The following is a 12,500-nucleotide window of genomic DNA, read 5'->3' as shown; positions in this document are numbered from 1 at the left end:
CTACCAACTGCAGTTAGTGGGAGAAGTTAGACAGTAACGCACGAACGCCGATTCTACTGGTGCAATGAAGAAACCGCTGCGGACTTTCCAACGTTTCCCTCAACGTTTCAAAACAGTGATACATCACGTTTAGGAAAACACATCTGTGTGAGAGAAAAATGTTCATATACTGGGCACAAGGTCTGTTCAGGTCTGTAGGAATCTAATTAGCACATGGCTTACGTAAACCGCCCCAGTGAAATGAAACACAATTTAAAATCACCAGGAGCTCTCATAAAATCACACTGCCGACTGAAATGTCTCACTGACTGAAGCTGAACAGAGTGAAAATAAATAAATAAGTAGCATGAGAGGGTGTGAGGTGGTGCTGTGGAAGGCAAATGACTGCTGGTGTTTGTGAAGCACACAGAGATGAAAGTACTGGAGAATGAACTCCGAAAACCCGTCCGTTTCAAACAAGAGCTGCTGTGTTAGTATACATGCACACACACACACACACACACACACACACACACACACACACACACACACACACACACACACACAAACACACAAACACACACACACACACACACACACACACACACACAAACACACACACAAACACACACACAAACACACACACAAACACACACACACACACACACACACACACACACACACACACACACACACAGACACACACACACACACACACACACACACACACACACATGTGCAAGCTAAGGTACATGGGAAATGTGATAGTGTGATTTAATGGATTGTCATGACATGATGACAAAACACATGAACGATCGCTGTCCCTTAGCCCTGACCATCCACATCCCCCCACACACACACTGCAAGGCCAGCACTCAAGGCCTGCCAGACAGAGAGAGAGAGAGAGAGAGAGAGAGAGAGAGAGAGAGAGAGAGAGGGAGACAGAGAGAGAGAGGGAGAGAGAGAGAGAGAGAGAGAGAGAGAGAGAGAGAGAGAGAGAGAGAACGAGAACCAAACGAGCAGTGTTGCCGGTTATTCTGTATTGATCCCATCACAGCTGGGAGAGTACGATAAGGTTCCATTTTGTTTGGGACAAACTGATTTAGCTGAGCTCACCATAAAGTTCAGCCTCGACTTGTCTGAACATCGCGACTAGGAGGCGAGTCTCCTCCGTGCACTGCCAATGTTGTCACCGTTGACATCTATTTCATAACCAGCATTAATCTTTCCAGCCCTGATCTCCTCTACTGTGGGAGGAGGTTGGTCAGATTTGCCTGCAGTGGCAGGCGAGAAACGTTTCAGCACACCCCTCCCCACTAATGCTGAAAAAAGCTACAACAGCTCTGCTGTCATCCCCCTCTGTGGCTAGCTGGGCATCTGAAAGGATGACTGACGTGATTCCTGCTAATCTGTGTGGCTTTGCTACTGTGGTTTTCATGTTAAGCCCATTATGTCCTCTTCTCCTGAAATAATGGCCCCTGCCTTACTCACAGGTGCCCCCTAATGGCCTCTAACGACTCTTGCCTGAGCCCACAGGTGCCCCCTAATGGCCCCTACCTGAGCTCTGCAGGCACACCCCCTAATGGCCCCTAATGACCCCTGCCTGAGCCCACAGGTGCCCCCTAATGGCCCCTACCTGAGCTCTGCAGGCACACCCCCTAATGGCCCCTAATGACCCCTACCTGAGCCCACAGGTGCCCCCTAATGGCCCCTACCTGAGCTCTGCAGGCACACCCCCTAATGGCCCCTAATGACCCCTGTCTGAGCCCACAGGTGCCCCCTAATGGCCCCTACCTGAGCTCTGCAGGCACACCCCCTAATGGCCCCTAACGACCCCTGCCCGAGCCCACAGGTGCCCCCTAACAACCACTAACAATCCCAGCCTGAGCCCTGTAGGGGTATCGGGAATAAAGTTGGTGTAATATTTGAGAAAGAGAGATGAGACAGATCCATGTAAAGGTACGGAGGTTTGATAATAAAAAATTGACAACAAAAAGGTTTTGGCAAATAGCAATGAGAGGCAAAAGTTGATAACCAGATGAGGCACAGAGAAAAACTAACAGCAGTACCAAAGGGCCTGAGAGGAGACAAAGTCTGAAGCACATATAAACAACAGACAAAACCCACAACTCAATTTACTGACTACAGAGCTGGCAATACCTCACTGAATGAATGAACAGGTGAGTGTAACCATGACAGCCAGGCTAATAATCCAGTGAGGAGGACCTCTGATGGCCAGAGAGGGGATTGTTGACAGTCCCCCCCCAGTCCCCTGCTCCAAACAGGCAGCTCCTGCTACCGAAGAGGAATGTTGGTGGAGTGGGCCGTGTGGAAATCCAGGATGAGGGAGGGGTACAGCACATTTTCAGCATTAATCCAGCTCCACTCCTTGGGACAGTAACCCTCCAAACCCACCAGGTACTCCACTGTGCAACCTCATCAACGCGAGTCCAGAAGGGCATTAACCAGGTACTGCACGGTTCCTCCGTAAGCAAACCCAAAATACGCAGCCTTCGGTTAACTGGAAATGCACGTTACCAACGTAAAAGTGTTCCTGAATAGAGCATTAGACCCCCTTTCCTCTTTTATATTGATTTCTATTGGCCATCGCAGCTCCATTGTCTTGGAGTGACAGCAATTCTCACCCATGTGTGAAAGGGGAAAGGGACGGGAGAGAGACCATCATTTTCTTCCAGGCATTTCCAAGTGTTTCCAGGGCAAGCAGCGTGATTGGCAGCTGTATCATCAAATAGAGGAGGGTTAGACGAAAACGTAGACCACTCACTTGCCTAATTTAGTCATGCCTTTAATGCTTAAAGGTCTGCCTACTGTCTACTGTCAATGCTTCAGTGTTGTTAGCGGATAGCCTAGCGCATGTGTTTGATTCTGTTTGGCGAAACTCGCACAATCATAAGAATGATTTGATCGCCAATACTTTTGGACATCATGGAAAGGGAGAGGCTTATTTTAGCTGAAGTTTATGTGGAGTTGTTTGGGTGCTGCTAGCATAGACTAGCTTCGCTGCTAGCATGGACTAGCTTCGATGTTTGCATAGCAAATCACTGGATATTTCCATGCACTGCTGGAAAAATTCGTAATCCTGCTACAAATTGTAAGTATAAATATAAATTATAATATTTCTTTACAGTATTACAGCATTTACCCCAGCATTTACAGTATAAGCTACAGTAATTTCCCCTAATGATGTTAACAATGATGCTATGAAGCTAATATTCTTGTGGAACTTACTATAGTAACTTACTGTGCAAAAAGAAACATGCAAACTGGATGTATAGTGATTAATGACTGTGTGCATTTGGAGAGATTTTTGGACACTTCAGAGAAGTCTAGGACACCTAGTGGAAAACATTGTCTAGCTATTTAGTCATTTCATGTATGTGCTCAAAACTGTTCAATATATTACACAAGACCGTGGTGAATCAAAAAATGAGTAAAAATGAATCTCCAGCATCAATAGACACATTATACATCAAAAAAATCAAGGCATTTTATGTTTTTTTTTTGACATTTTCTTCTGTATTAGATGAGCTCAAATGGAACCTAAATGATGGACAAATAAGCCTGGATTTGAATGGATGTCTAGTTCCAAGTGTCTACTTCAGTTTGAATCCTGAATGATCATTAGGGCTATGTGTACAATTTCAGAGACCTAGTGTTAAAGTGAACAAGTACAAATCTTTCCAAAATGATCTTAAAACTGCCGGTGTATTAAGGGGTTAACTAGGTAGGCCAGTGACCCTTCGATGTCCAAACGTGGACAGTGAGGAGACTGACTAGAAGAAGAGGCAGGTAGAAGGAGGACACATGGAAAGTGGCTGAGATACAATAATGAGAACTTGCAAATGCTATAAACCAGACTGATTCTACAGAAGATCTTGAAAGGTCCTCTCTATCTGGGGTACAACATCCTTCGGAGTTTTCAACCAGAGATATTTGGTAGACAACCATACAAACTGGCCAAGAACACAGGCAGGGCAGTGTCTGCAACGGTGCCCCGCCTGAATCCTTTGTCTCCAGACAGCTCTCTGAACCTTCTCCAAGGACCGCCCACTACGGGGACTTTGGAAGGCTCTCTGAGCGGTTTTCCACTCGTCACCCTCTCTGATTCAGACCAAAATTGTTAGCATTGCAATCTAATTCAGTCCAAGTCCAATTCAGGGGTAGTGGTGTCTCAGTGGTTAAGGTACTTGACTAAAAATCAGAAGGGTGCCAGTCAAATCCCACCACCACCATGTTACCACTCTTGAGCCCTTGAGCAAGACCCTTAACCCTCAGTTACTCAAGTTGTGTTCAGTCATAATTGTAAGTCACTTTGCATAAAAGTGTCCACTAAATTCCATAAAATTTAAATTTAGTGAAAACGGGCCTGGTGAAGCTGTTCCAGAGCTGAAGGGACAAGTGAAATCCAGTTGGGATTCTTTACTGTGACAGATTCAACCCTCTATAATCTATTCATGGCCTTAATCCCCCCATCCTTCTTCTCTACAAAACAACCAAAATCCAGGTGCAGAAGCTATAACGTCGATGGCCACGTGTGGCTTAATTTTAGGGCTTCCTGGATGTTTTACTCAGCTAGCTCAAGGTGGTGGGGGGGTAATGTTGAATCTTCAGGGGTTGTGGTACGAGGCATTAAATTTATTCTAGTTCCAGGGGTGATGAGATAACTCATCACCATTTACTCATCTGCCATTTACTAAAAACGTCAGTAAAATTGGCATGTTCAACAGGAACAGTGGCTCCTGTGGAGGTGTCGAGAGTCATGATGCTTGTGGCAGGACAAGCCATTACTAAGCAACATGAGTGGCAATAGCAGCTCCATTTAGTGATTTCGACTGTGGTCCAGGATAGTACAGGGTTGTGTTTAGCTGACCAAGGGAACCCTAACACAATCGGATGTTTGGGTGAATTGATTCAAAAAGGTACCGAAAGCCTAGCTGTCAATCCTCAGGGCAAAGGCACAAGAGGGCACTGGAATGGACATCACTAGCAAATATATCATCTATAGAAGGGCTGTAACAAAACAAGAAATGGCAAACCAAGTTAGTTTGGGTGGTACCATGAACTTTGGCGTATCATAAGGGAAGGTTGTGCTAACACTCACTCGCAACACTGGATTTACTTGGTAGAGAACACTTTTTCCAAAAATGGTCATTGGTGCTACCATATAGGCAGAGTGCCTATGAGTCACTGGAGAAACAGCGTTCCAAGCTGCTGTGGCCCATTGCAAAATCCTCCAAGTGTGAAGGTCGATGACACAAGTTTTGATCTTTGGTCAATCTGTGTGGCATTTGAAGGAAAAGCGGCAAGACACAAGATGGAGTATAGCAAACATCATGGTAGGAATCCTTGACACGTTGAGTTGCAATACTCATCAGGAACAGCCAATCGCAAAGGAGCTATAGGCAACTACGCCGGTCCAGCAGGAGTTTGAGTGGGCGGGCCCTGGTTAGGCTGACTGGGGTTGGAGGAAACGGCCAAACCTTGCAGGGTGCAGCTGAGACCTTCTACAGCTCTGCAGAGGTGCTGAAAATGTTGTTCGTGGCTGACTCATGGTTGCCCTGGAGGTGCTGGGATTGTATGAAGCTCTGACAATCCTGCTGTGGCAAACGGCCACAGGCAAAAACATAGGTGATAACCAGGCGAGACACAGAGAAAAACTAGCAAAAGTACCAAAGTGCTGGACAGGAGAAAAAGTTACAAATCCAGGCAAGGTCTGAAGCCCATATAAACACCAGACAAAACTCCCACCTCAGTATACTGACTAGAGAGCTGGTAATAATTCACTGAATGAAGTGACTAGAGGGTTTAGGTAGTGAGGCTAATGAGCTGGGATTAGCAACAGGTGAGCGTAACCACAACAACCAGGCTAATAATCCAGTGTGGAGGCCCCCGGGTGGCCAGAATGGGGATTGCTGTCAGTTGGCAGTAGGCTGCCTCTTTGGGTGAGCAGCCTGCTCCATTTCTCCTTTGCCATAATGACGTAGTGACACTTTACGCGGTGGCTGCCAGAGCACAAATGCTTAGCGATGCATTCGGTTTTCCATTTTTGACTTGTCACTCTCTCTGAAGCAGGCTTCACACGAACCAATAGGGCAGAAACGTGGGCAGTAAACGTGCCGGCGCTCAAACGGGGCTTCGTTTCCGCACAGTTTCGCAATCGCTCGCTGAAGCATGAGGACGACCTGCACAGCCCTGAATGGGACAGGCTGGCGGAAATATTAGAACGCCTCATTTGAAGTGGAGGAATATGAAACCGGCCTGGGGAAACCTTGGGTCACAATGTCTTCTTTGTTCTCTTGGAAATGAGAGTCCGGGTAATGGGATCTATCGAGACAGTGTAGGGAACTTGCACATTATCGCTACAATTACAGAAAAATCGTTCACAGAATAGCATAAGACAGATTCCCCTCCAGCACGGGCCTGTGTTTCATAACACCGCTGCTTATCAGACTGGTACAATTACTGACCACAAAAGGTCCTTTTGTGTGCACAGAGCCCGTGAGACTAAATCATATCACCACAGCGCGTGCTTCTACTTCTCTGACGGACATGGTACCTGTGCAAGATGAAAGGGCTTTGAGATAACTACAGACCATGAATGAAGGACAGCTCTAACTCTGCCTGGGACGTCACGGTAACACGCTGCTCATTTCACAGCATCTGTAACCTAGGTGACACTGGCTGCCTTTTCTGGTCAGCACTGGTCTGATCTGCTGTGATCTGATCTGAGCACAGTCACCACTGGTCTGATCTGAGCACAGTCACCATTGGTCTGATCTGAGCACAGTCATCAAATGGTCTGATGTGAGCACAGTCACCACTGGTCTGATCTGAGCACAGTCACCACTGGTCTGATCTGAGCACAGTCACCAGTGCCCTGATCTGAGCACAGTCATCAAATGGTCTGATGTGAGCAAAATCTCCACTGGTCTGATCTGAGCACAGTCATCATTGGTCTGATATGAGCACAGTCACCAGTAGTCTGTTCTTAGCACAGTCATCAGTGGTCTGATCTGAGTACAGTCATCAGTGGTCTGATCTTTGCACAGTCATCAGTGGTCTGATCTGAGCACAGTCACTAATGGCAATATTGACTATAATATACACACTGTGTGTGTATATATATATATATATATATATATATATATATATATATATATATATATATACTGTAGTGAAATGTTAGAATCTGATAAGAGACCAGATAACAAACAAAATAACAGATAAAATGAGCATCGTTGTTTTGATCAATCTCAGTATTAATGTAAGCAAACAAACAAATGACTTCAGTTAAAATATTGCTGATTAATTTGGAGTCACCAGGATATTTGAACATCTTGTGAGGTACGTCACAATCAGACCGCGCAGCCATATAACAACGCTGGGATATTTTTCTTCGTCTTGTACTTCCCAGCACTATGCAGAGGTTGAGTCAGCTCTTGCTCTCGCACTCCTGGATCGGATCTCTGTGTGCTGATCCCAGCTCCTGTTCCTGGAGCTCCCAGTTGGATCTGAACGAGGTGTACTGAGTCCTCTGAGCCAGTCGGGTCACCACGCTCCGATTTCATCTGTTCATCCGAGGAAGAACTCCACAGATCCACGTACCAGTGGCGATAGAGGACAGAGTACCTCAGGCGCAGGTGTCGGGATGTTCTGCTGAGGATGGACCTTTCATCAGATGGATGTGACCTTCACTCGCACATTCTTCATGTTTTAAGCTTTACTATGGTTTTTTTTAGATTTATGTAGCGTCTGTGCGAGCTTTTTGTTCAATTTTAAATTTTAGGTGGTTGATCATGCGAATATCTCTCTTTGTCTCTCTCTCTCTCTCTGTCTGTCTCTTTTTCTGTCTCTCTCTGTCTGTCTCTCTCGCTCTCACTCTCTGTCCCTCTCTCTATCTCTCTCTGTTTCTCTCTATCTCTCTGTTTCTCTTTCTCTCTCTGTCCCTCTCTCTATCTCTCTCTGTTTCTCTCTATCTTTCTCTGTCCCTCTCTCTATCTCTGTTTCTCTCTTTCTCTCTCTGTCCCTCTCTCTATCTCTCTCTGTTTCTCTCTCTATCTCTCTCTGTCCCTCTCTCTATCTCTCTGTTTCTCTCTTTCTCTCTCTATCTCTCTCTGTTTCTCTCTCTTTCTCTCTCTATCTCTCTCTGTTTTTCTTTCTCTCTCTCTCTCTCTATCTCTGTTTCTCTCTTTCTCTCTCTATCTCTCTCTCTATCTCTCTGTTTCTCTCTCTATCTCTCTTTCTCTCTCTCTGTCTCTTTCTGTGTCTCTCTCTCCTTTCTCTTCTCTCTCTCTGTTTCTCTTTCTTCCTCTTTCTGTTTCGATTTCTCATTAAGTTCACAATTTACAAAGTGTTGAATATGAGCCATATCTAATGTCCATTTGCTGTGAAGCAGACCTGTCACACTACAGTGAAAGGGAAACATTGGCAGCGACATTGTTAGCATTAATGACAGGACGGCGCGTGACGCATGCGTGTGCGTGGCCATGTCCTGTTTATTTGTTTTAGCCACACACCATGTAGGCGGTGTCAGAGGATTGCGTTTAAACGAAACAGGAAGTAACATCTGAGCTTCTGGATGGCACAGGGGCCAATTACAGAGTCTCCCTCTCAGTTCCTGCCTGCCTTGTGGCTGCCGCGGTCAAGGTGACCTCCGTAGATACGGCTGCACGTCGGCCACGCGGTAACGCACTGAACTTAGATGGGTTGATCTGCCTTTGGCACCTCATTAGAAACTCTGTTTCTGTAAATCTCTTCCTGTTCAGCTTTGTCGTTTAAAATGATGTGGGAAGGATAAAATGAAGGAGAGGATAAATTTGGCCTTCGGGACTAATAAGTGTCTTCAGCTGCGTTTGTTATGGATCCTGGGCCAGTTACTGGGTTACTGTGTCTGGTTCCCTTTACAGCACAAAAGCTGCTCCATCATTGGACAGATGTGAGCACAGATTGTGGCATGCCAGACATTTTAACCAATCACAGGCCTTCTTACTTGTGTGGTGCCTCTTACTCATTCCAAATAATTTCATCTGGCCCTTTCAACTTTTGTTTCATGCCGTCATTCTGTAACTGGTAACGGGTTTGTGCGATGCAGAATAACAATTCCCCTGATAATCCTACGTTTAGGATTCACGCTCAGTAACGATATTAAGCGTGGGAAGCGAGGGTTGGTGTGGTACGGATCGGCGCGCGGTCGCGGCGATAAACCCCTGGTAACTACAGCGCAGTCTGCCACCCCAACAAAAGTTCCATGCATGTGGCTGTTGTAAGACACCCTGCCCCAGGGATGGATGAGTGTGGTCTCCAGGAAACTGAGCAGATGTGAATGAGTGCATCCCTCTCTCTCTCTCTGTCTCTCTCTCTGCCTCTCTCTCTCTTCATCAATCCTCAGAGAAAACTACTACACAGGAGAAGACACTCACAGTATAACGAGCTCTCAAAGGGAGATGAGTTAGAAGGAAGAATAATCTACCAGTCCCTGTGCTCTCTCTCTCTTTCTCTCGCACACACACCCACACACACACACACATACACACACACACATTCTATTGCTTTCACACTCTCATTCTCTCTAACACACACACAAACTCAATCTCTCACATTCTTTCCCTCTCTCTCTCCATCCTTCTCTCTCTTTTTGGATTTCTTTGACCCATGTAGGACCAAATAGTTGGTGCAGATGAAGCCAGTGCCCTTCAGAGCCCTCAACAATCAGAGTGAGAGCGTGGTAATGACATGCGTGTTCAGAGTGAGAGCGCGGTAATGACATGCGTGTTCAGAGTGAGAGCGCAGTAATGACATGCGTGTTCAGGCCAGCAGAAGGGCTGCAGAGACCAGACACCCGCCGGAGAGGAAGCATGCGCACCAATACACACAGTCCAATTACCATGACGACAAGGTCCTGTAGATGGGTCTGTTTCTACTGAACACAACGGGAGACACACACACACTCACACACACTCACTTACATTCACAGTCACACACACACACACACACACTCACTTACCTTCACAGTCACACACACTCGCACACACACACACACACACACACTAACAGGACAGATTGTTAAGTGATATTGTATGTTCTGTGTCATTCTTCTTTGTTGTACATTAATACCTATCAGGCTTATTTTTATAGGAAGTTTATAGAAATGATAGAAATACACAATACTGACCAATACTGACTAATACCCAACATTTATTAATTTATTTATTACTATTCATTTTGTAATTATTGTTTATGTATTCATTAAATGTATTTATGCGTACTCATTTTCTCTCATATTACACATCACCACTTCCGAATAAGTGTTTCACTATTTAATTAATCTCAGGGAGTCATCATAGTCCATCCCTCTCTAGTGCTCAGTCTCAGGGAGTCGTCATAGTCTCTCCCTCTCTAGTGCTCAGTCTCAGGGAGTCGTCATAGTCTCTCCCTCTCTAGTGCTCAGTCTCAGGGAGTCGTCATAGTCTCTCCCTCTCTAGTGCTCAGTCTCAAGGAGTCGTCATAGTCTCTCCCTCTCTAGTGCTCAGTCTCAAGGAGTCGTCATAGTCTCTCCCTCTCTAGTGCTCAGTCTCAGGGAGTCGTCATAGTCTCTCCCTCTCTAGTGCTCAGTCTCAGGGAGTCGTCATAGTCTCTCCCTCTCTAGTGCTCAGTCTCAGGGAGTCGTCATAGTCTCTCCCTCTCTAGTGCTCAGTCTCAGGGAGTCGTCATAGACCCTCCCTCTCTAGTGCTCAGTCTCAGGGAGTCGTCATAGTCTCTCCCTCTCTAGTGTTCAGTCTCAGGGAGTCGTCATAGTCTCTCCCTCTCTAGTGTTCAGTCTCAGGGAGTCGTCATAGTCTCTCCCTCTCTAGTGCTCAGTCTCAGGGAGTCGTCATAGACCCTCCCTCTCTAGTGCTCAGTCTCAGGGAGTCGTCATAGTCTCTCCCTCTCTAGTGCTCAGTCTCAAGGAGTCGTCATAGTCTCTCCCTCTCTAGTGCTCAGTCTCAAGGAGTCGTCATAGTCTCTCCCTCTCTAGTGCTCAGTCTCAGGGAGTCGTCATAGTCTCTCCCGCTCTCGTGCTCAGTCTCAGGGAGTCGTCATAGACCCTCCCTCTCTAGTGCTCAGTCTCAGGGAGTCGTCATAGTCTCTCCCTCTCTAGTGCTCAGTCTCAGGGAGTCGTCATAGTCTCTCCCTCTCTAGTGCTCAGTCTCAGGGAGTCGTCATAGTCTCTCCCTCTCTAGTGCTCAGTCTCAAGGAGTCGTCATAGTCTCTCCCTCTCTAGTGCTCAGTCTCAAGGAGTCGTCATAGTCTCTCCCTCTCTAGTGCTCAGTCTCAAGGAGTCGTCATAGTCTCTCCCTCTCTAGTGCTCAGTCTCAGGGAGTCGTCATAGTCTCTCCCTCTCTAGTGCTCAGTCTCAGGGAGTCGTCATAGTCTCTCCCTCTCTAGTGTTCAGTCTCAGGGAGTCGTCATAGTCTCTCCCTCTCTAGTGTTCAGTCTCAGGGAGTCGTCATAGTCTCTCCCTCTCTAGTGCTCAGTCTCAGGGAGTCGTCATAGACCCTCCCTCTCTAGTGCTCAGTCTCAGGGAGTCGTCATAGACCCTCCCTCTCTAGTGCTCAGTCTCAGGGAGTCGTCATAGACCCTCCCTCTCTAGTGCTCAGTCTCAGGGAGTCGTCATAGTCTCTCCCTCTCTAGTGCTCAGTCTCAAGGAGTCGTCATAGTCTCTCCCTCTCTAGTGCTCAGTCTCAGGGAGTCGTCATAGTCTCTCCCTCTCTAGTGCTCAGTCTCAGGGAGTCGTCATAGTCTCTCCCTCTCTAGTGCTCAGTCTCAGGGAGTCGTCATAGTCTCTCCCTCTCTAGTGCTCAGTCTCAAGGAGTCATCATAGTCTCTCCCTCTCTAGTGTTCAGTCTCAGGGAGTCGTCATAGTCTCTCCCTCTCTAGTGTTCAGTCTCAGGGAGTTGTCATAGTCTCTCCCTCTCTAGTGTTCAGTCTCAGGGAGTCGTCATAGTCTCTCCCTCTCTAGTGCTCAGTCTCAAGGAGTCATCATAGTCTCTCCCTCTCTAGTGCTCAGTCTCAAGGAGTCATCATAGTCTCTCCCTCTCTAGTGTTCAGTCTCAGGGAGTCATCATAGTCTCTCCCGCTCTAGTGCTCAGATTCCTGACTCCTCCTTCATTATCACTAACGTTGACCTACCAGGTGCTCCAGCGACCCTGCTTAATCTTCAGATACCTTATGCAACCCTGCAGACAACTGACCGTTTGGTCATGTGACCTCTGAGCTCAATGGTTAACCTTTTTTTGTGATCTGTCCATCACTGACAGAGCCCCTCCTTCCTTGAGGCGCTTAAGTAGCTTTATGTAAATGTATGTAAATCCTGCCCGCATGATTGGACAGCTCCCGTCTCAAATATCTCACCCAAATTTCCAAATCCGGAGGGACGAGTCCAGCTGTTGGTCAGCGTAACATGAACCCACCACCCAAAGGCTAGGTGTGAGAGATGAAGGTGTAATGGAGAGAACTCCTAC

The 12,500-nt window shown here is 46.8% G+C and overlaps 1 protein-coding gene and 1 long non-coding RNA gene across 2 annotated transcripts in view; one reads left to right on the top strand and one right to left on the bottom strand.

The window, feature by feature from the left end:
- Positions 1-12,500, bottom strand: part of hcn1 (hyperpolarization activated cyclic nucleotide-gated potassium channel 1) — a 98,310-nt gene that overhangs the window by 20,479 nt on the left and 65,331 nt on the right. The window lies entirely within an intron of this gene.
- LOC145659018 (uncharacterized) lies at positions 2,845-10,446 on the top strand. The gene is made up of 3 exons (XR_014124982.1): positions 2,845-3,091; positions 6,494-6,634; positions 7,415-10,446. It is a non-coding gene; the product is annotated as an uncharacterized LOC145659018 (long non-coding RNA).

Source organism: Electrophorus electricus, chromosome 8 (genome assembly GCF_041902795.1).
Source record: "Electrophorus electricus isolate QZ-2024a chromosome 8, ASM4190279v1, whole genome shotgun sequence".
Classification (NCBI taxonomy): domain Eukaryota; kingdom Metazoa; phylum Chordata; class Actinopteri; order Gymnotiformes; family Gymnotidae; genus Electrophorus; species Electrophorus electricus.
This window is presented reverse-complemented; position numbering and strand designations above follow the sequence as displayed.